Source organism: Jaculus jaculus, chromosome 2, assembly GCF_020740685.1.
Source record: "Jaculus jaculus isolate mJacJac1 chromosome 2, mJacJac1.mat.Y.cur, whole genome shotgun sequence".
In the NCBI taxonomy this organism is placed as follows: domain Eukaryota; kingdom Metazoa; phylum Chordata; class Mammalia; order Rodentia; family Dipodidae; genus Jaculus; species Jaculus jaculus.
This window is the reverse complement of record NC_059103.1, coordinates 205,054,000-205,077,225: the sequence shown is the minus strand read 5'-3', so window position 1 is coordinate 205,077,225 and position 23,226 is coordinate 205,054,000. Positions and strand designations below refer to the sequence as shown.

At 51.3% G+C, this 23,226-nt stretch overlaps 1 protein-coding gene across 2 annotated transcripts in view; it reads right to left on the bottom strand.

Annotated features, from left to right (window-relative positions):
* St3gal1 (ST3 beta-galactoside alpha-2,3-sialyltransferase 1) overlaps nt 1–23,226 on the bottom strand; it is a 92,618-nt gene that overhangs the window by 29,028 nt on the left and 40,364 nt on the right. For both annotated transcript variants that reach the window (XM_045142957.1, XM_004656179.2), the window contains exon 3: nt 6,916–6,968. The gene's annotated coding sequence lies outside the window, so the exon portion shown is untranslated. The remainder of the gene's footprint in view (nt 1–6,915; nt 6,969–23,226) is intronic.

Below are 23,226 nucleotides of genomic sequence, written 5' to 3'. Positions count from 1 at the left end.
GGAATCGAACCTGGTTCCTTTGGTTTTGCAGGCAAACGCCTTAACCACTGAGCCATTCCTCCAGCGTGCCTTTTTGTTTTTTTAGCCTCAGTTTCGCTGTTCTTTCCTGCACCCTCTTACCCATCTCCCAGCAGTCAAGAGGTGCACAGAGGTGGAAGAACCCACTGCAGTGTTGGTCAGTCTCCATTGTGACCCTCACACCTGCATTTCTCCTCATTCCCATGCTGGGGAGCTGGGGTTCAAAGACTCCCTTGAAGTATGAATAGCAGGTCAGAACGGTGGTCAGAGTCTAGTCCTAGAGAAGCCTGATTAACCAGGATTAGGGTCATGTGAGGGGCAGTGGGTATGATTTCATATTCTCAGCTGTACAAAAAGAATTAATCCCACAAATCTTCTTATGTGTGTGGATAGAACGGGGCTAACTGGGACTCTGAAGACATCCATCAGAATCGGGGAATGTGGTCAGGAACCTGAGGGATTTCACTGTCTGGGTGCCACATGCATGCCTGTCCTAGGAAGAAAGGGTTCCCCTTTCAAGTGGTAGAGTGACCTTGATACAGAAAAGGTAACTTGAGGACCCTGGACCGGACCACACGACGCCTGCCCCTGGGGCCAACAGCTGCTTCTAATGCACCTATGTGAGTGACAGCGAGGCCTGGCCCCTCGGAGCTGAGGTTTGAAAAGTGGACATGTGGTTTCGAGAAGACCCTTTCTCCTTTATCCCCTGACGTCCATGAGATATTTTCACTTTTCTTATTACAGGGGTATTGGAAAGTTCTGGGTGGGGCTAGGGCAATCTCCAGCAGGGTCCAGAAAGGAGATTTACTGTGGTATAAGCCAAGGGAGGCCAGCGCCACCAACAGAGTGTGTGGCAGCCACCTTGGACATCAAGAGCTGGACGGTGGCCCTAAGTGCAGAGGGGTCTTGAATGAAGCTGTCCAGCCCCTGTGGGGAAGAGATAAGAAAAGTCCGTCCTTCAGCTCGACAGCCCGCCAGGCACTAGTTGCCTGCTATGACCTCTGCTGAGCCCAGGAAAGGCGGGACAGGGCCCTATGCACGGGATTGCTGAGCAGTCCCCCGTGGGGGATGGAGGCACGGGGCCAGTGCACACAGAAGGACCCACGTCACAGGTGCAAGGAGCTTACAGAGCAGCAGAGACAAAGCAGTGTTGGCAAAGCCTTGGCAGAGGCAAGAAATTGTGGGAGGCCTGCCAGGCAGCCTGGGCAGTCAGGCACAGCGAGTTGAAACCAGCGAGGACCGCTGGTCCATGAGACGTGTCTCCAGAGTGTGGAGAAGCTCCGGGGAACAGGAGACCCAGAGCCATGAGGAAAGACACTAGTGTTTCTCCATCATCGGTGCACTTGCGATGAGTAAGGTATGCTGGGGGAAGACATTCTCTCTCTGCTCTTACCTGACAGAGCACCTGTGCCAGGCCCCACTTCTTCAGTTAACGGCCACAAAGGTATCTCCTATCCTGCCCTTTAACTGACCACAGAGGCCTTGGGAGACGTCAAGTATTGGCTTGGCAGCCGCTAGTCAGGCATGCCCAACCTGCGGTCCACAAGCAGCTCGCACCCTAGGAGAGCTGTGAATGTGGCCCAACACATTTGGCGATGACAACATCATGTCACAGTGCCGAAAGGTTCAACTCCAGACCTCGGGTCAGCTGTGTGAGTGGATCAGTGGATCCTCCACAGTCAGCAGCCCTCCCCGTTGTTTGCAAACCAGAGAACACTACAGTGTCTCCTCTGTCTATAAGAACAGAGGCAAAATGCAGGCCTTGGCCTCTGTAACTAGGGGTTCCCCGCCCTGACTGGCCCCTTCTCGGTGAGCACATGGACCCTGGAATGCTTTCCCGATCCCCAGGGTCACGCTCTATCAGCTCTGGGGACTTTCTTTCATTCACCAAAAGCATAGGTGTACCCATTTTACAGATGAGGAAAATGAAGCTCAGAAGGTGCAAAGTCACTCTAAGATGACCCAAGCATTGTGGTTACAGAGCCCAAGCTCTTCCTACTAGGTTCTTTCTCTGAGAATGGGTTGGACTTGTGCCAGGGCCCTTTGTGGAGCCCCTTGCACGTGGATGGAGGACGGTTACCCCAATCCAGCTGGCTCCTCACAAAGTGACTGCAGATACCATTCACCCTCTGTCTGACCAGGGAAGCCAGTCTGGAGGAGAAAGATGCCTGCCTGGTAGCACTGGCAGCCAGGTGATGGGAGGGAACCACCCTGCCCCAGCTCTGCCCAGGCAGCCAGCTGTGAGGTCAGTATGAACCCTTCCCACCCTGAGGCCCGTTCTGAGCATTGGGGGCAGGAAGCCAGACAATGTGTGTGCTGCTACCCATCCAAGAGCTTCCCATGTGTGGAGCGTGAATTCTTAAGACCACCAACCTGTTCTGCTTCATTTGCTTGAAAACATACAGGTGTCCTTTTATCACCCCCCAGCACCAGTGGTGAGAGGCAGACCTGGAAGAGGGTGGCCACTCCCCTTGGCTCAAGGATGGGAGGGCAGGGGTGGTCAGCACGTGGGGACGCATCCAGTGTGAGGGGTGGGACACCTCCATTTGGAGTCAGCTCTCTGATTTGGGCAGCTGGCGCTCTCGGGAGGACCTTGTCTGTAGGGTGGTGCAAAACACCGGCCCTCGAGCACCCTGGCATCTTTGCAGGGGGCTAAATATGCACGAGAGGCACAGCTCAGCGAGTGGTACACTCATCCACACAGAGACAACCCTTGGTATGTTTTCTTTGTCTATTCTTTGGGTCCTTGTCACCTTCTCTCCTGACCTCAGTCCTTCCCTACTGTCAGAAAACTGGTGGGTGTATTTTTCAAGTCTCTCTCTGTGTTTATGTGCTGTGCGCTGGAGCTCAGATTAAACATCATTCTCAGCAAAGTGAAGGACTAATCAAACCTCAAAAGGATAAGTCATGGGGGGTGAACTTGCTTTCTGTACGAACATATGCACTGAGCAGAAGGCCTTTAGATTCTCTCTGTATGAGGTCCCCAATATGCCCTACGCAGCTCTCCCAGCGCCTGCGCTTGACCGAGGAGTCTTGTGTCCTCTGCCAGGTTAGTTGCCATCCTTAAAACTCAGCCCAGCCCCAGACCCCACCTCTCCATGCCAGCTCTGGGCTTGCTCCATGACCCAGAAGCTCCACAGTCTGTCCACGCCCAGAGCGCAATTCTGGCTCACGAGACAGCAGCAAGGTCCCGTCTGAGCGGGCCTGCCTACTGTCTGACGGCAGCTTCTGTGCCTTTCTGTGTCCCCCTCCAGACACGTCATCGCCGCAAAACTCAAGTCTCCAGGTCCAGGGACCACATGCAGACTATCTTGCTCTGCCCAACTGCTCTTCCAACACATGAGACCATTCCTTCTTCGCTCAAATCAGGATGCTGGGTCAAACACAAGTTCTTTGGAGAAACCGTCCCTGTCACCACAGCCACTTTGCCTACCTTTGTTGTCCAGACCACGTTGGGATCAGTGGACATCACGGCGGTAAAACATACAGCTGGAGGGCTGGGCCTTTGGTTGAGCTTCCCTCTATCCTCTTCCCCTCCCCTTCTGGATTTCTTTGTACCCACTAAGATCCTATAAGAGTGATCATTTGTGCCTTTAATAATAAGCTGAATGACAGGCACCACCCCCATTTTGCAGATAAGGATACTGAGCCCAAAATACATCCAGTGATGTTATTTTCCCAATCTACACCTTAGTTACTAAGAGATCCTGGTTCAAATGTAAGCCATACTGATGGGAGCTGTGGTTGGGAGATTGTGGTGGATTGATTCAGGCGTCCCCCATAAACTTAGGTGTGTCTGAATGCTGGGTTCTCAGCTGATGGAGATTTGGGAATTAACACCTCCTGGAGGGAGTGTATTGTTGGGGGCCAGCTTATGAGTGTTATAGTCAGTTTCCCCATGCCAGTGTTTGGCACACTCTCCTGTTGCTATTGTCCACCTTACGTTGGCCAGGGGGTGATGTCCACTCTCTGCTCATACCATCCTTTTCCCTGCAATCATGGAGCTTCCCCTCAAGCCTGTAAGTCAAAATAAACCTCTTTGCTTCCCCACAAGCTTCTCTCAGTTGGGTGATTCCTACCAGCAACGTGAACCTGACTGCACCACAGACTCTCATCCCACGTGCTCCCACAGGTCATGTGAACACCCAGGCCAGCCACAGCCGGTCCCAAGACAGTAGACACTGTCACCGGGCTGTTTGCCACAGATGGTGGGACCCCTGCCTCCTGCTCCGTACTGCAAAGCCCGCATGTGCAGGGCTCAGTTCAGACCTTCTCCTGGCCCCTCAGAACTTCAGGGGGTAAGATCGTCCCCAGGCTTGGCTTGGTGCCACATCCTCTGGAGTCCCCGCAGACAGGAAAAGGCTGGCAAAGTTGCTCATCAACATGACAAAATCAAAAATCCCAGATGGTGCACCTCACTCTTCTCCCCACATATGTATTTTTATCATCAATAAAATCACCCTGGGTGGCACGTTGGTGACGGAGCAGAAATCTGTGCCCATGTCCAGTTCATTTCCTCCTCCCAGGGTCTTTATGACAATTAAAATCCACTCACCTGAAGGAGGCAGCGGCGTCAGTCCAGGAACATAGGATAATGAATTTGGACCAGACATTGGGGGACAAGGGAAAGTCTGTGAATGTGTACATTCTGGGGACTGGGAGGGTGAGTTAGCCAAGAACTTTCTAAAAGTTGCCCAGTGGGGACCGGGCCCAGGCTGTGCTGGAACTGTCAAGGTGGGAAAGTTCTGTGTTTAAGTCAGTTTTATATCAGATGGATAGACAGATCAACAGACAGATGGACAGCCTGATGATGCTCTCTGAGATGGTCTGGCTGGTCCAGCTGTGCTCGTCCCCGGGGGTGGGGATGGGTCTAAGCAGCAAGAACCCCACAGGGCTAGAGTGCCGGAACATTCTTCATGAACCACTCATGGGCACTCCTAGCCCAGAGCCATGCAGAATGGCTTTTGGAGGGCTCTTTTTTTTTTTTTTTTTTTCTGGCTGAATGATATTCAGTTAATGGAAGACTTAATAAGTCCTTCTGGGCCCCAAGGAAAAAAGCCATTCTGCTGCTTCTGGAATTGGATTTCTGCCTCTGCCGCCCCGGGTGGGTCAGCGGAGTCGAGAGTGGCAGGAGCTGCGCCTGGACGCCTGAGGCCGGAGCGCCAGGCTGTTCTGGCTTCCAGAACATCTCTCTGCTAATGAGCCAGAGGCCCGGGAATGAAACAGGTGCTGACGAGAGGCGGGGTCCCAGTGTCCCTGCTGACTGCCTTGAAGGCAAGCCTTGTCGCTCTTCAGGATCACAGAGGAGCATGGGGACAGATGCCACCTTTCTGCCTCAGCATCTAAGGCTCACAGAGGGGACAGGGCTAGCCTAAATTTGTACACTAGGGATGGCATGGAGATTAGAACAGGGGTTACCACCTCTCAGTGTGTGCCCCTTCCTACATAACCCAGAAGCTTCCTGGCAGGTGCCCAAAGCCACCATGTAATGGAGAAGTGAAAGTTGACAGGAACCACACACCAGGACACAGGTCGCCGGCCTCGGCCTCCCCTCAGGCCCCTTCCCTCAAATCAGAGCTAAACAGCCTTGGTTTCCGAATGGCACTGCCAGCTCTGCCCATTGGAACAATGGGCCTGAACAGCGACGGCAGTGTGCTGAGGGCCCACATCCCTAGCTCTGAAAAGGGTTCGGAAAATAAATGCAGAGTGACAATGTGAGGTGATTTCAAATTTCAATAGAGCGTGCAATCGGCAGAGGACAGTTCGCAGCAAATAGCTTCCAGTTGGAGACACACTTTGCTTCTGCCCCGTTCAACTGCCTGGTTTTTCTTGCTGCAAAGCCCTTAGCCTCTGCCATGCTCCTATGGTCACTTGGAGCTGACAGAAGCAGGGACGCAGAGAGGAATGGTGACTATGTGGCAGAAGGATAGGGAGGCCAACACAGAGAGCCAAGATCAAACTTAACTGTGGACCAAGCACTCCCAACCTTGGGCCCTTCACGCACACCCCACTCGACACAGCAGCCTTCTGAGCCCGGAATCGGCACACTCTCCCTGGCTTGGTTACATTTCTCTTCTCAGCCTTAACCAGGAGATGACATTCCACTGCGTATTGAATTACTTGTTTGTCTGCTCGTCCCCATCCACCTGGAAGTTGAGAGTTCGCCTGTCTCTGCTCATCCCCATCAACCTGGAAGTTCACCTGTCTCTCTTGCCCATGTTCCCAAGCTGAGCATAGTGATGTGTGACACAGCAAAGCAATCAGAGCCCAGGAGCCAAGGTTCTTTTTGCCCCGGGTGTCAGGAGAGGTACACAGTCCTCACAGGGAAGACAGGCTGGTCAGCGGGAAGTGTCTACTTTCTGTCCCAAATGGCCCATGGCCTTGGGACGTTGTGTTGGGAGGTCCCATCTCTTCAATCACCCTGACCTAGCAGCCCTCCGACTTCCTCTTTTATAAAAACAGCATGCCCCAAAATACTCCAGAACCGCACAGTAACTGAAACACTGCCCAGAGATGTGTCAAGAGAGGCCAAACCATGGCTGTGGGCGCCTCTGTGGCTGCGACAGGATGTGACATGAATAGGCACAAGAGACACCTGGCCCCTCTGTGGCTTGGAGCCCTGCTTCCCATAGATCCCAGGTTCTCAGAGAGGCTTCCTTGGAGGATCCCTATCAGTCCCTGAGCATCCATTCCCCAACCCAGGGGTGCTGGGTCTCTGGAGTGACCTGACCAATTACCACCTCCATTCTCAGTCCTCTGCCCCAGAGATCTTCTGCTATCAAAGCTACAGAAGGCGATCAAATGACAAAACAGTCACAGCCCAGCCATTAGCACAGTCTTGGGAGAGGTTTAAAGTGATTCATAACAGTTTTGAGTGGAGAAAAATGGGGTGCTTACCTGCTACGTGCTCAGTGGAGTCCCTTAACCACTCTAAGTTTCACGGTATTCATCTGAAAAACAGAAATAAATGCTCAGGCCTGCCACCAGGAGAGGACCGGGAGATGTAAGGATAACATTGCTGCCATCTGCCCAGCTGAGCTGTAGAGCCCACATGACCTGGACCTGTGCAGTGGCAGCCACTTCAGCCACCCTGCGTGGGGAGGACAGCCTGGGTCCGTGGGCCTTGTGTTCGTTCTTTCTGTTCCAAACCACAACAGCAGAGGTCCGGAAACAGGGTGTCTAAGACCACTTCCGTTCCCAAATGCCAAGTATGGAGCGCCTGCTTCAGGGTCTGAACCACTTGGGCCACCAGGGGAGCTCCAGGCAGCTGACTTCTATCACACCCCACGAACCCATGGGAACCCACGGCTGCAGCCTCCCAGAAGAGGGGCCTGCTGGAAGACTGTGACTGGGATCCAGAGAGGGTGAGCACAGAGGTGGAGCGCAGACCCCACATCCAAGGCTGTGACCCCCTTGAGCCCAGGTGCCTGCAGCAGGTCAAAGGTCACACTCGGGGCAGGGTTCCAGAAGGGGACTCTGGCTCTGGAACAGTCTTCTGTGGAGCAGAAAACAAACCGCTGGGGATTCAATGGGCGGAGAGAGAATTAAGGAGGCCTGGTGGCTGTTTGAGCTTTTGCCCTATGTGTTGAGAGCAAGCCCTCAGAGACTATCAGGTGAGGGCTTCTAGCTCCTGAAAGGCTAGGAAAATGGCCTGTGGTGTGGAGGGGGGTGAGCTTTCTTTCTGTGCAGCCCCTTCCTTCCCCTGAACATGAACTTGCTAAGGGCTGCCATCAATAACTGATAACCCGGAGCCTAGGATGAGTGTGTGACTAGATGGCCTGGTCACCCAGCAGCTGCACCCCTCAGCACCACTTCCTGCCACCGTGCCTCAGTTTCCTCTTCTGTAAAGAGTAACAGCCAGCTGCTGAGATAGCTCGGAGGGTAACGTTGGTAGAGAGAGCACTTGAGGTAGGGGGTGCGCCATAAATGCTTTCTTTTTGTTTATTTTTATTTATTTACGTGAAAGTGACAGAGAGAGAAAGAGGCAGAGAGAGAAAGAGAGAATGGGCGCACCAGGGCCTCCAGCCACTGCAAACGAACTCCAGGTATGGGCGCCCCCTTGTGCATCTGGCTAGCGTGGGTCCTGGCGAACCCAGCCTTGAACCAAGGTCCTTAGGCTTCACAGACAAGTGCTTAACCACTAAGCCATCTCTCCAGCCCCCGTGAATGCTTTCTGGAGACTAGGGTTTCATCACTTTCATCACCGTCCCTGCTGTTGTCATGACCACCACCACATCGCCACCGTTCTCATCATCGCCACTGCCATCACTACCAACGTCACCATGGTCCCGCACAGTCACCATCACCAGCATCATCACCACCCAGCAGCAGCAGCAGTGACATGTGATACCGCAGTCACCATCACACCCACCATTGTCACCACTATCACCACTGTCAACTCCAGACCAGATGCTGCACATCTTACAGGCAGTGTCCCTGTACCCATTTCCCAGATGAGGAAGTTGAGGTCGGGAGGGCCAGAGCATTCCAATTCAGCAATGAGCTGGGTGGAGGCCAAGAAAAATTCACATGGTGCTCTTTTCTGGCACTGTGGGCTGGGTCACACCAGGAGGATTGCTTGACAAGGCCGACTGTCTTCATGACTTCGCACACCCTCCTAGCCAGCTGACAGGGGCCTGTGCTAAACCGACTATCTCAGACACAGCCTTTGAGAGCAGTGACACCAACAAGGGCAGAAATCTGAGTGGGATGGGCGAGGTATGTGTTGCCCACAGAGTTCCAGCGTAGCACGGGTGGTCACTCAAATTCAAGAATACAGAGAGACCCCCAGGCAAGAGTCGGCTGCTGCTTCACCCATGAAGCAGCAAGATGCCCAGCCATCCTTGAACTAGCATGCAAATCTCCATGGGACTGGTTTTAAGAGCGAGTCTCCCCAGACGTGAGCGGTGCCCTTATGTCCCTAGGGACATGTGCAGACCACTCTCGCTGCTTCAACCTGCGTAGCAAGGTGTGGCCATTACAGACCCCATGGATGGGGTCTAAATAAAGGCACGTGATGGAAAGGCTTTTCCAAATTGTCTTGTAAATCAGAATCATGTCTTGTCACCATTTGTGTGTAGATCCTGTTTTTTGTCTTCCCTTTGAACTTGATGTAACATTTCAAAAAAGACAAACAGGGATGGAGAGATGGCTCAGTGGTTAAGGCACCTTCCTGTAAAGCCTAGTGACCCAGGTTCTATTCCCCAGTACCCACATAAAGACAGATGAGTTCCTGTGTTTTTTTTTTTTTTTTTGCAGTGGCTAGAGGCCCTGTTGCACCCATTTCTCTCTCTCTCTTCCTCCTTCCTTGCAAATTAATTAATAATTCTCCCCCCCCCCCCGAGATAGGGTATTGTTGTAGGCCAGGCTGACCTGGAATACACTCAAGGTGGCCTCAAACTCATGCTGATCCTCCTACCTCTGCCTCCTGAGTGCTGGGATTGAAGGCATGCACGACCATGCCAGGTATTTAATTCTTTTTTTTTTTTTAATTTATTTGAGATTTGACAGCAACAGAGAGAGAAAGAGGCAGATATAGAGACAGAGGATGGGCACGCCAGGGCCTCCAAACTCCAGATGCATGTGCCACCTTGTACATCTGACCTACATGGGTCCTGGGGAATCGAGCCTTGAACTGGGGTCCCTAGGCTTCACAGGCAAGCACTTAACCAACTAAGCCATCTCTCCAGCCCAATTAATAAATATTAAAGGGACAAACAGTAAGAATATTCTGATAAAGACAACAGGAAAGGATTCAAAGTTCATTTAAAAACAGCGTAATTAGCCTTAAGCACAAGAGTAAAAGGAAATGGGTATCTCTGGTCATAGTTAGATGGGAAAGACTGTAAGCCTCAATCATTGCTTATATCATTACATTGCTTGGTTGTACTCTCCTGCTTGGTATTCAAGAACAAGTAGATAGGCAAAATTTAGTTGCATGTTGGGTGTGTTGGCACAAGCCTTTAATCCCAGCACTCAGGTTGGGAGTTCGAGGCCACCCTGAGACTACATAGTGAATTCCAGGTCATCCTGGGCTAGAGTAAGACCCTACCTCAAAACAACAACAAAAAAAAATTAGTTAAATGTGTATTTTTAAGGTCGATTGTGGTTCTTTAGGAGAGATTTTTAGGTACCTGAGAGAAGCCCGTGGCTTATTTTTAGCATACATGCTGTTTTCTAGGATAAGTCAGGGTCTTGCTGACCTTGTAGCTTTCCCTGAAAGCACTGACTATTTTCTCCTCCATCTCGGCCCTCCTCAGGCCAACTGCACCCCGCCTGTGGTCCAACCTCTGGGTCTTTGTGTCCTCTCTAGTCAAGAAGACAGGTCACTTCAAAGAGCTATAGCACACTTCAGAGGCATTCTGTCATTTCCTGAGGCCTGCTTCACCTAGGGGAAGATACCACAATATTGGTTGCTCCTTTGACCTCTTTTTATTTTTCCCCCAAGGTAGGATCTCACTCTTAGCCCAGGCTGACCTGGAACTCGCTATGTAGTCACAGGCTGGCCTCGAACTCACAGTGATCCTCCTACTTCTGCCTCCTGAGTGCTGGGATTAAATGCGTGCACCACACCAGGCTTCTTTTGACTTTTATGCAAGTAATTCAACACTCCAGGACAATTACAACCATTCTGGAAGAAAAATGTGGATATAGAGCACATCTAAAATTGTCTTTACAAAACAGATCTAGTTAAAGAATGGTATAAAAGCTTGAAGTTATTTTGGCTGGCATATAATTTAGGTTGCCTGGTGACAACTGTAAACCATCTATAAAGGATGAGCATCTGATCTTTAAATATTCCTCAGTTTTAAGTGTAGGTAATGTATGTTAACAATCTTGAAAACAATTGTTTTTGTTGTTTTTTTGAGGGGGTCTGACTCTGGCCCAGGCTGACCTGGAATTCACTATGCAGTCTCAGGTGGCCTCAAACTCACGGTGATCCTCCTACCTCTGCCTCCCAAGTGCTGGGATTAAAGGCATGCGCCACCACGCCCGGCTTAAGTCAATCTTTGGACTGTAGACAATAGTGTCTACAGGACCATGTTCTCAGATTAGGCAACTTGAAGGTACCTTGAAGCAGGAAATACCATTTCTTATCCATCTTTAAGCAATAGGGAGTCTTATGATACCAGAATTGAGAGGTAGCTTGCCGAATAAAATCTCGATTACAACTGTTTGTTTACATATACTTCAAGAAAAGCAAGGCAGAACTTGGTTAATGAGTAAAAAAAACCAGGTTGGTTTGAAAATAACCCTCATCTAAAATGGAAAAGACATGAACTTTGATAGCTTGATTTTAAAAGAGTAAGCGCGTCAGGGCGCGTCAGGGCTTCTGGCCACTGCAAACAAACTCCAGATGTGTGCGGCCCCTTCTGCATCTGGCTGAAGTGGGTCCTGGGGAATCAAACCTGGGTCCTTTGGTTTTGTAGGCAAACACCTTAACCCCTAAGCCATCCCTCCAGCCCATATTTTTTTTAATTGTTTTTTGAGTTAGGGTCTCACTCTAGCCCAGGCTGACCTGGAATTCACTCTGTATTCTCAGGGTGGCCTCGAACTCACGGCAATCCCCTTCCTCTGCCTCCCAAGTGCTGGGATTAAAGGCAGGTGCCACCATGCCTGGCTTCTTCTTTTCTTTTATAATTTATTTCAGAGAAAGGGAATGGGTGTGCCAGGGCTTACGTGAGTCCTGGAAACTGAACCTGGGTGTTGGGAGCTATGAACCAAACACCTAATATTCAACTACCAGAAACAATGGGATCGTACACCTGGTGCCCAGCGTGGGGCACCACTTGCCCTGGCCAGTGGGGAGTCGAACAAGGAAGCAAGGGGAAAAATAACCTGAATGAAAAAAGACAAACAGACACAAGAAGGATACCATGCTAGGTGTTTGTCACAGCCTCGAGAGTTTATTCTTACATGTAGGTTTATATAGGGTTGTAGGGGGAAGGGGACGTGGTCAGGGCAAGGAGTTGTAGAGGGAAGGGGACGTGGTCAGGGCAAGGAGTTGTAGAGGGAAGGGGACGTGGCCAGGGCAAGGAGTTGTAGAGGGAAGGGGACGTGGCCAGGGCAAGGCATTGTCAGGAAACCTAGAGGGGATGTAATTAGGTGTTCATCTAATCTTGCCTCACTGGCTTCACATCCTGACCATAAAATGGCCTTTTGCTAAAGATAAGATTCTGGAAGCAGACTGCTGACTGGTGCCAGAAGTACCTAACAGAAAGCTGGATGGACCAGCTTTCTGAATAATGAGTCAGTTTATGAGCAGGCCCAGGCAAAAAAAAAAAAAGGCTTTTGCTGTATGGCTCCTGACACCTGGGTCCTTTGGTTTGATAGACAAATGCCTTAACCACTAAGCCATCCCTCCAGCTCAAATGTATTTTTTTTTAACTAATCCCGAAAGAAAAATACATCATTCAGATAAAGCTGACACGAGAAAATCAACAAGTTAAATAAAACTTGATTTTGCCAAGATGACTTTCCCAATTGTTAAAAGCTCAGTTGATATATAGCTATCTTTTAAAAAGATTTTTAAAAATATTTTATTTGATTAAGAGAGAGAGGAGAGAGAGAGTGAGTGGGTGCACCAGGTCCTCAAGCCAGTGCAAACAAATTCCAGACGCATGTGCTACCTTGTGCATCTGGCTTATGCAAGTACTGGAGAATCAAACTTGGGTGCTAAGGCATCAAAACCACTAAGCCACCTCTCCAGCCCAATATATAGCTATCTTTTTATTTTTATTTATTTATTTGAGAGAGAGAGAGAGAGAGAGAGAGGGAGAAAATGGGCATGACAGAGTCTCCAGCAGCTGTAAATGAACTCCAGATACATGCACCACCTTGTGCATCTGTTTTATGTGGGTTCTGGGGAATCTAACCCAGGTCCTTTGGCTTTTCAGACAAGTGTCTTAACCACTAAGCCATCTCTCCACCCCTGATATGTAGCTACCTTGATAGAACACTTTCATGCCAATTTGTATAAATATTATTGTGAGCAGATCAGTATAAGTGAAGTTAATCATTATCCATGTTATTTTGTCATGTTTATTTTCAAGGTAACGGCTCACACTCTAGCCCAGGCTGGCCTGGAGTTCACTCTATAGATCCAGGTTTGTTTTCAACTCATTGCCTTCAGAGTGCTGGGACTAAAGATGTGCACCAATACTCAGTGAACTGAATTTTAACCTTGAAATCGTAAGGCATGATGACATAATAAAATTTACCAAGTCATTAGAAGGAGTTGAACTGGGGTTACATCCATGATGTTATATAACAAATAATGATTATCTCTCTATGCATGAAAACTGTAAGGTCCCAGCCTCTCTAAGTCTTAGGTATATCTCATTGACTCCTGGAGTTTAAAAGGCCCCTTTTACTCATTTTTCTGCCTCATAAGTATCAGAAGACAGTATTTTAGCAAAAGACAACCAAGTTGTAGTGACACTGAAAAGTTAAATGTCTTACAAGTCACTAAAAGTCATAAGGAAGGGGCTGGGGAAGATGGTCCAGCAGTTAAAGGTACTTGCTTGCAAATAGTGGTGTCCTGAACTTCAATTCTTCAGCCATTAATGTAATGCCAGTTGGGCATTCATGTGCAGTAGCAAGAGACCCTGGCACCTGTAGACATACACACAATAAGAAAATAAAAATTAATTTTGAAAAAGCCAGGTGTGGTGGCTCATGCCTTTAATTCCAGCACTCGAAAGGCAGAGGTAGGACGATTGCCATGAGTTCAAGGCCACCCTGAGACTACATACTGAATCCAGGTCAGTCTGGGCTAGAGCAAAACCCTACCTCAAAAAATAAAAACAAAAACAAAACAAAAATTAATTTTGAAAAAAAGGTAAGAGAAAAAGATATAGCTATGTTTAAAATAAGGCTACTTTGCCTTTCATCTCTTAATCATCTGAGGTCCTTAGCATCCTTATCTGGGAAAGATGCAATTCGACTATTGGCTCTGAGTGCTGCCCAACTACCCTAGACAAAAGGCCACCAGCACATGACATCTGCTGAGGTTTTGCTGCTAGGACAGCTGTTCTTGAGGCATGTCTCGTGTCAGGCATGAGACTGTGCTGCGGCGGCCCAGAGTTCCTTAGGTAACCTTACCCTGAACAGAGTCCAAAGCATTATTTTTCTGAACACCTCATGTGCCCCTGAATTAGGAAAGAGGCCTCAGATAAAAGAGTCGTTATCACACCAGGACGACGATAGCAACAGCTCGTATCTTTGACTGATCATTCCCTGGAAGGCTGTCATAAATAAACCATGGGAATCAAATCAGAACTCCAGCTAAGCATCAAACTGCCAAGGAGAAATGGACTGTGAGGAAGAGTGAGAAGCGGCCACCTGTAAGCCAGGAACCAACCCCAACATCTGATCTCGTCCTCCCAGCCTCCAGAGCTAAAAGGCAATATGCTTCTGGCCTCCAGAGGTTATTTTGCTATTGCTATGGCCACATCAGAGAGGAACATGGGGTCCGAATTACCAGGCCATCTTAAGAGCTGGGAGCTGAGGCGCAGGGCTGCGGACTGCACTCTGATGGCCGCGCGATGGCCAGCCGAGGGAGGCGCAGTCGGACCTCTGGCTGCGGAGCCTCGGGGCTGGTGGTCAACCGCACTATGCAAATGTTTATCCTTCTCTCATCGGGCCCTACCTCAACTCGTGAGAGAGGACATCGCCCCTACTCTACCGATGCCAGACTGTGCCAGGTCACTTGCACCGGGCACTGGAGCATGAGCTGTTAGGATGCGTGCCTGCTCCGTGAGTGTGAAAATCCTTTCACGCGTCACACGTATGTCATGTCCTATTTCCTGACTGGCTTCAGACTGGAGTGGCACCAAACCTCACAGCTGTAGTGACTGGCAGATCATCTGTGTGTCATCTAAGCATGACTTGTTACCAGTCTGGGCATCATTTGTTATGCAGCCCAGCAGACAACTGGGAGTTCGACTTGCAGCGGTTCCCCTTCCTACCAGCAAGCATCTGATTTGGGAGAACGGAGGAGGGAGGAACTACCCGTCTACTCCTGCTCCGGCCGCGGCGTGGATCAGCCACTGCCACTCTCTGACCCTCTGTCCTCATCTGCAAAAAGGGGGTGGGCAGTGCACCCATGTCCCATGTCTGCAGCAAGGAGTCAGGAGGAGAGGCATGAAGTTCCTAGCACAGCACCGTGCACCCATGAAGAGCTCAGTGTGGGTGTCAGGGGCTGAGGACAGACAGGACAGGATGCAAACAGTATGCTCACCGCAACCCCTCCCAGGCAGATGGCGGGGGGGGGCCCACGTTGCACTGGCGGTGGGGTGATCACTGCAGGGGACCGGCAAGGAGAGGCTTCAGTTCCTCGGGAAGGAAAGACTGGTATCCCTAGCCCAGAGCCAGAATGGACAGGACAGTGACAGAGGGCACACAGCCTTCGGTCCTGCTTCTCAGAGGAGAAACTGAAGCAATGGAGGGGCATGACTTTCTCGGGGTCATGCAGCAGGCCAGCCTCAGAACTTGGACTGGGACTCTGGCCACCGGTCAAGCATTATCCTGCAGCCTGCTTGTGTAGAGCAGAAACTAAAATTGTCCCTCACACAGCCTGGGGAGGGGGGCAACGTCCCCCCTCATGGGTGAGCTTGCCAGAGCGTCACAGTACACAAGCTTCTGGAGTCACTCCTAACACCTCCCCTTTCTTGGAAAGACTAGTAACATGTGATGTCTCTAAAGCAATCCACTTGACCCTAGGGCTATTGGATAGCTAGGCCCCAGACAAAGAATTAGACACCTAACACCCACCTTTTCTAGTAAAGTCACCCCAAGTGTCATTAAAGAAATCCACAACCTAAGGAAAGCCCAGCTCTGGCTCTTGACACTAAGCCAGGTCCCTCCATGGCACTCAGGTTTCTTACCAAGGCTTCCCCTGGGACATGTCCTTTCCACCCCTCTACCCTGGACAGCCTGCAGACAGTGGCTGATGCGGGCCACAAAAGGCCGCACCCCAGGGTCCTGGGCAGCACCAGAATGAAAGCCAGCACCTCCTTCTTCTGGGTCCTGCTCTCCCACCCCCTCCTGGAATCTCTCCTGGCAACCTGTGCTCGCTGAACCCCTGCCTCAGACTCTGCTTACAAGAGCTGGACACTCTGTGAGTCGGCGCTGAGCAGTGACCTCAGAAACGGGGTGCTCTTCCAGATGGTTTCTTTGGGAACAAGACCCTCAGAACAAGCCTGGTCTGGGCCCGTGCCTTCAGGAAGCACTGTAAGCCCCTCAGGTCATTCGGCCAAGAATCACCGGGTTCCCAGGATGGGCGGGGCCCCCTTCCCAATGCCAGCAGCGCCACCATAAATGTGATGGAGTCCCTTAGAATCAAGTCACATAGGGCAGCAAATCGTGGATAGTTCCGCAGAAAATTCCATGATTTCGGGAGCAAGCAGGAAGGATAAGAAGCTGCCTGGTGTGACAGGCGGAGTGAAGGCTTCGTCCCTGCTCTGGGACGCGAGCATCTATGCCAGCAGGAGCAGCGGCTAGCTTTGCAAGTAGGCTGACATCACAGGCCTTCCCAGCTCTTGAAAGCTGGTCATGACTGTGAGGGATTTTCTGGATTACACTAGCTTCCTCCTGCCGCCGTACTTCCCCACCACAATGACCTTCTCCTTCCAACTGTAAACTGAAAGAAACTTCCCTCCCCGAAGATGCTTTTAGCTGAGGGGTTTGTCCCAGCAACAAGAAAGTACCAGATACAACCGGTAAGTCATGGGGACTGGAGAGATGGCTTAGCGGTTAGGGTGCAATAGGTAAGTCATCCTACGGAAGGTCTGGCAATCTGTTATCAGCTGGACAACAGCACTGAGAAATATCGGCTCCAGTTTTATTGGGGAGGAAAGAAGATAACATTGCTGAATCACAATTCCAGAGAAACAAAATGACCTGACACATTAAGACAGACAGGCAGTTTCCAAAAGGGTGGCTCTGTGGGAATTAGGGTGCCTATTTTTCATGGACTTTTCTGTTTTCTGCGCCTTTCTGAATCTCCTTCTGCAATCCTAGAGTACATTTCTGATTGAAAAACATGACCAACAAATTTATCATAAATTAAAGAACGATGGCACTCTAGAAATCCCAGGATGTGTCTGTCACAAGGAGTGGTCCTGGTCACGTGGGGTGAAGAGGCTATGACAAGAAGCCATCTGTTCTCTGGCTCATGCTCGTCCCTGGGGCGGGAGGACAGTGGCTCATGATGGCAGCTTCGTGCACGTGGAGCCTGGACACAGACTTAGGATGGCACTCTTGACACCTGTAGCATCCCAGGGTATGTCTGTCACAGGGAGTGGTCCTGGTCACATGGGGTGAAGAGACCATGACAAGAAGTCATCTATTCTTCAGCTCATGCTCGCCTCTGGCAGCTTCAACCATACAGAGCCTGGACACAGACTTAGGACCACCAGAGAACACTTCTGCCCACAGGTGGCATTAGCATTTGGCAGGTAAGTGGACACCCTGCTTCCTCAGCTCTCACAAAGGTAGCCTTGAATTGGAAGGTTGGCCTAGGACCCCAGGGAAAGTCTGTACTTGGAGAAGCTCTTAATTGAGGAGGCCCCTCTGCAAACAAGACAGACAGATCCAGCCCCTTCTCAGGACACGTGAGAGTCTCACCAATTCTCACTACTCATTCTAAGCCAGGCCCACAGATTGTTTTAGAGCAAGAGCTGAGAAGGTGGACAGAGCCCATGAGGACTCCTGAGGCTCCCCAGCCATCCAGAGCCCCACCCCCCCACACATACATACACACACCAGGGCCCCTCACATGGCTTTTCTGATACACAGCTTGCTTCAGCCAGCCATGTCTTCCTCTTTCCCTGATGCCTGTCTCCCTAGAAGCCCCAACTAAGGGTCAGGGGGCTGACAGCTGTAGGTTCATGAGATACAAGTCAGAGGGGAACAGGGAGAATTTGCAGCTGCGGGCAGCAGAGGCTTGTGGCTTTAAGTAGATGACTTACCCTCCCTTAGGAGAGCAATGGGAGGAACACCCCTTGGGTTCAGGTGAGGACCCTTGCAGGCAGTGCAGTGGAGAGCTGGGAAGGCCCCTGATCCCAGGAGACCCCTCTGAGCTGCTAAGTGAGGCCCCCAGCGGCCTGGAAGCCAAGCCCAGTGGGAGGTCAGAGAGAGCTGCAGGGAGGAGGAGCAGAAAAGATTGCCCTCCAGGTCAGCAGAGGAAGAGATGCCTCACAGGTCCAGGTGCTTGCCTGTAAGATTGCTGAAGGAAGGACAAAGTCCTCTTCCAGTCCCCTTTCACACCCCTTCCCTGATGTCCCTCTGTCCTTGTGACATACTTGTCCACCCTGGACTCCCAGACCTCCATCTTCCACCAAGGATGTTTCTTTAAAAAAAAAAATTATTAGCTGGGTGTAGTGGCGCACACCTTTAATCCCAGCACTCAGGAGGCAGAGGTAGGAGGACCGCCATAAGTTTAAGGCCACCTTGAGACTACATAGTGAGTACCAGGTCATCCTGAGCTAGAGTGAGATCCTACCTCGTAAAACAAAACAAAACAAAAAATATTTATTTACTTGTTAGAGAGAGAAAGAGGCAGATAGAGAGAATAGGCACTCCAGAGCCTCCAGCCACTGCAAACAAATTCCAGACACCTGTGACACCTTGTGCATCAGGCTTACGTGGGTACTAGGGAATTAAACTCGGTCACCAGGCTTTGCAGTCCAGCACCTGAACTGCTAAACCATCGCTCCAGCCCCAGCCTGGATGTTTCTGTGTCATGGGGCAGGAGGTCTTAGGAAGAAACCATCACTGAGTGGCCTCTCGGAGGAGGCCAGCTCCAGCCCCTTCTCTGGGCCCCAGGGGAGGATGCCTCCAGGATCAGAGGCCAGGAGGCACCATGCCATCAGCTTTTCAGTCATCTGAGGTCAGCAAGAAGTAGTCACCTCAGATGAGGTACACTCGCAGGACCCAGAGGCCGGGGGCATGAGGTGACTGTGTGAAGTGGCTCATAGCTCTGGCAGTGAGGGCCTTCTGTGCACTTGCTGGGCCCTTGGACGGTCTCACCAGCTTCCTCTCGGAAGGAGCACTGAGACACTGTCTTGCTAGACAGCACAGGCCCTCACGGAGTAGCTCACCATGGGATAAAGCTTGACATGTCTGCCTTCATTTTGAAACACTATAGGAAATAGCCAGTTTCCAGGGCTGGGGGAAAAGAGCTCCTCATAGGAGGTATATTTTAAACCAAGATGGCAAAGACGGCGACCTCACTTCCTCCTTCTTTCTGGCCGGGGTGAATTTTCCCACCAGCAGGCTGACTTGGCGGCTTTCTGGGACCTGTGCAATACTAGCTACGTCATGGAGCAACCGGCTCCTTCTTCATTCACGCTGACTGACCAGTCAGGGCTCTGGGCGGGCGGGCTTCCCCATCCAGTAGAAGTCCAGCTGCTACTCAGGCTTGCAGGTTTTCTAGCTCGTTCTGCCTCCCTTCCTCATCTTGCTGACCTCTGCGGGCAGATGTGCTAGTGACTCCAGGAGTATCTTCTAGAGAGCAGGAATACCTAACCTGCCCCACTCTTCTTTAAGGAAGAAGGCTGGAGAGATGGCTTAGCAGTTAAGGCACTTGCCTGCAAAGCCAAAGGACCCAGGTTCAATTCCTCAGGACCCACGTAAGCCACATGCATCTGGAGTTTGTTTGTATCAGCTGAAAGCCCTGGTGTGCCCAATCTCTCTCCCCCTCCCTCCCTCTCTCTCTCTCTCTCTCTCAAAAGGAAAGAAGGGAGGAACAGAGGCTCAAATTTAGTCCAGCCAGGCCTGCAGGCAGGGCAGCCAATCTCCATATGAGAACCACGATTGATGGTGGGGGAACTACATCCAGAAGCAGACCATCTTGTAGGATCCAGACTGGTCCCTTGGGCAATGACAGTGATGACAGATTAGCATCTGCCTGGCAGGACCTGAGCTGGGACAGCAACAGGCTGGAGCGCACATCAGTTAGGACTGCTTAAAGGGGTGCATCTCTTGTCCTGGCCTAATTCTTATGCAATGTAAACTAAAGCTGGAATTAGAACCTTAGAGATAACCAACTTGGGGCCCCTGGACCCGCTTCTATGCTCCTTCCCAGGATACAATTATTAAATGCCCTCTCTCACCATCAAGATGTCTTTTGAACTGGTGTACCGGAACAGGTGCTGAGCCTACCTTGATGGGGCTACTGGAGCCAAGGTTTTGCCGCAAAGCTCTGGTTAGGCTCTGATGGCATGGTGAAGGCAAATCCTTTCCCTGCTGGACTTGGTGGGAGGACGCCTGGGCGTGTGCCGTCACCACAAACCTCAGTGGCAAAAGAACAGGGGACAGGAAGGGAAGGAGCAGGAGGTGACCAGCCTTCAGCCTCTGGAACTTTATCCCCAAGTCCTGGCCATGGCTGAATGCCACAAATAACCCAAGACTTTCTCAAATGGGATCTAAAGTGCTCAGCAGAAGCGCTGGCTGCCAGGGCAGAGTGCGCGCACAAGGCAGCGCGGGCCTCCTTAATCTCCAGCATCCCACCCGGAGCCTGGGTAAAGCCCTCCGAGGAGGCCCCAGTTGCTGTCAGCAGCATGAGGGCTCAGTGAGCACAGGCGGCCCCTTGATGACTCCCCGCTATGAGCTATTCCCTTCCGGCTGGCAGCACTGAGAATTCACCCTGTGCCGAGCTCCTGGTTAGCCTTCTATTGAATCCATTACAGGGACATTTTTGGCAACATGGCGGCTGGACACTTCCCAGGATAGAGCCCAGAAGCCCCCAGGGGCCTCTGGACACTGCAGGATCAGCTGTGTGACACTGAGCAGATGCCTGTCCTCTGATCTTCTCACAGCCAGACTGGGACGCGGGGTTGGTTATTCCCTGGCAGATCCCTCCGTTCTGAGCCTCAGTTTCCCCATGCATTATTTACTGGGGACACTAAGTCAGAGTCATGGAAATGTTACCTTTTGCAGGTGCTGAGAAGCAACAGACAAAACTATGAAGTTGTGGGAAGAATTTGATGTTTCACATGCATTCCAGGCCCTGGGCTGCCCCTTAGCCCTGGCTACCTCCTGAACTAAACGGTGGCTAACCCCATGCATGACCAGTGTCTGCAGGGTTTCTCAGTTCACCCCAGACTCCACCACTCCCTCTTGTCTCACCCAGACCTGTCACCCCTTGTACTGCCTGTGTGGCCCCTGCAGATGTTTGGCGCGGTGACATGGGACAGCCGCCCCTCACATTCTTGAACCCCTGCCTGGCCATCTGTCAGGCACCCAGGCGCTAGGAGGAGCACCCTGCCCGCCACTGTGGAGACACCAGCGTCTCAGGCACACAGACAGCAGAGAGGCACACCCAGAGCTCGGCCTCCCATAATGACCATGTGCAGCAATAAAGACCTCGTTGGTAAACTCTGGGAAGGATCTTGCCAGGGAAGCTCTCTCCCCAGTAATTTCCTGATTGTGGAATTTCAGGGCTGGATGGGAGTTGGGCGGGAGGGGGGGGGCATCCAGACCAACCCATCATTTCCTCCAGGAGCACTGGATGACGCCTTGCAGGTCTGTCTTCTTGCCCACTGGAAGCTATAAACAAAGATTCCAGGCCAGCCCTGCCCCTGGGGCCCCCAAGCCCCACCAGGAGCTCCCACCTGCCTCAGCTGTGTTCTGTGTCAAATACACCTCCTGGTCCTCATGAAAACCCTCCCAACTGGTGCTTTTAAAATCCTCACTCCACTGCACACCTTTAATCCCAGCACTCGGGAGGCAGGAGCAGGAGGATGGCTGTGAGTTTGAGGCCAGTCTAGACTACATAGTGAATTCCAGGTCAGCCAGGGCTAGAGTGAGATCCTACTTTGAAACCCTGTACCCTCTCTTTCCATCCCCCCCCAAAAAAATCCCCAGTTTACCTGTAAAGACCTGAAGCTCAGAGAGGTTGAGGTCCTTGGCTGAGACTGGAGAGCCTTTCATCCCAGAGCTAGGGGCACCTCATGACCTCGGCCGGACACGCTACCAGAGCAGCTAAATTGGGTCTGTCTAGCCCCAATGCCAAGGTCCAGAAGAGAAGCAAGCCCACAGTGGGCTGGGAGGGAAGCCAAGGGGCGAGGCTAAAGATAGGGCAGACACAGAGTCCTCCCTCAGATAGAGATGCGAAGATATTCGGAGACATCCTTTGACCCTCATCAGCCTGGTGACGTGAATCTACAAGGATGCCAGCGACGCCCAGCCGCGAGCAGCCAGTCCTACTAACGGCAGAGTGCCACCATTCCTCGTGTTAACAAACCCCAGGGAAATCCCCAACCTAGGAAAATACCAGAGCTCCCCAAACTATCAAACAATCAAGCCTTTCCGTCATGGTTCCTGAGGTGACAATATAAGGCACGCCAGCAGAGCTCAGAAAAAGAATGAGCTCAGTACTTGTTACTACTAACTGTGGGGTCTGAGGAGCCAGGAGAGCAGCTTTACAGCTCAGCATACTCATCCTACGTCCGTCCATCTGTCTGTATTGAGTACCTGGCATGGAGCAGCTGATGTCCCGGTAGGGTGGGGAGTCACATCAGGAACATGCCTGGTCACAAATAGAACTGAGGTGGAGGACACAGGATGCAGCCAAAAAAGCAAGACAGGCTGAATGTCTCTGTGGCTGGGAAGAAGGAATGAATGAAGAGTGCTGGAGGGGCTGGCTGTCTGCGTGCAGCCATTATTCAGCGTAAATTCTGCAGGGAATCCTACCTTGCTGGGGGCGGACCCTACTGAGACAGCAGGGAAACTTTTAGTCCTTGCGATGGTGAAGTTTGTGTCAACTTGATCTGTTTAGGAATCCACAGACATTCCTCATAAGTGGGTCTCTGAGGTTGCTTCCAGGAAGGATTGACTAAAGGAGGAATCCTTCCCCCAGGGTGAGCCCTTTCCCCAGAGTGGGCGGCCCCTATAGGCGGGGGCTTTATCAAAAGAAGGTCTGGGAAGGAAGGTCTTCTCCTCTCCTCCCACCTGGCTGCCGGCTTGCTGTTTTCCAGTGTGGACTGGAAAGCAGCGTGGACTGAGGAGCAGCGTCTCTCCAGGACACCTCCAGGCCTTCAGTGCTGGACTGGGACGGCTGAGGCATCCAGCTTTGTGGACTGAGCAGCTACCGGGTTCCCAGATTCTCAGGCTTACAACCTGCTATTGTTTGACTGCCATAAACTAATCCAATAAATTCCCTTTTAATACAATTCATTCTACTGGTTCTGTTCCTCTCGGGAA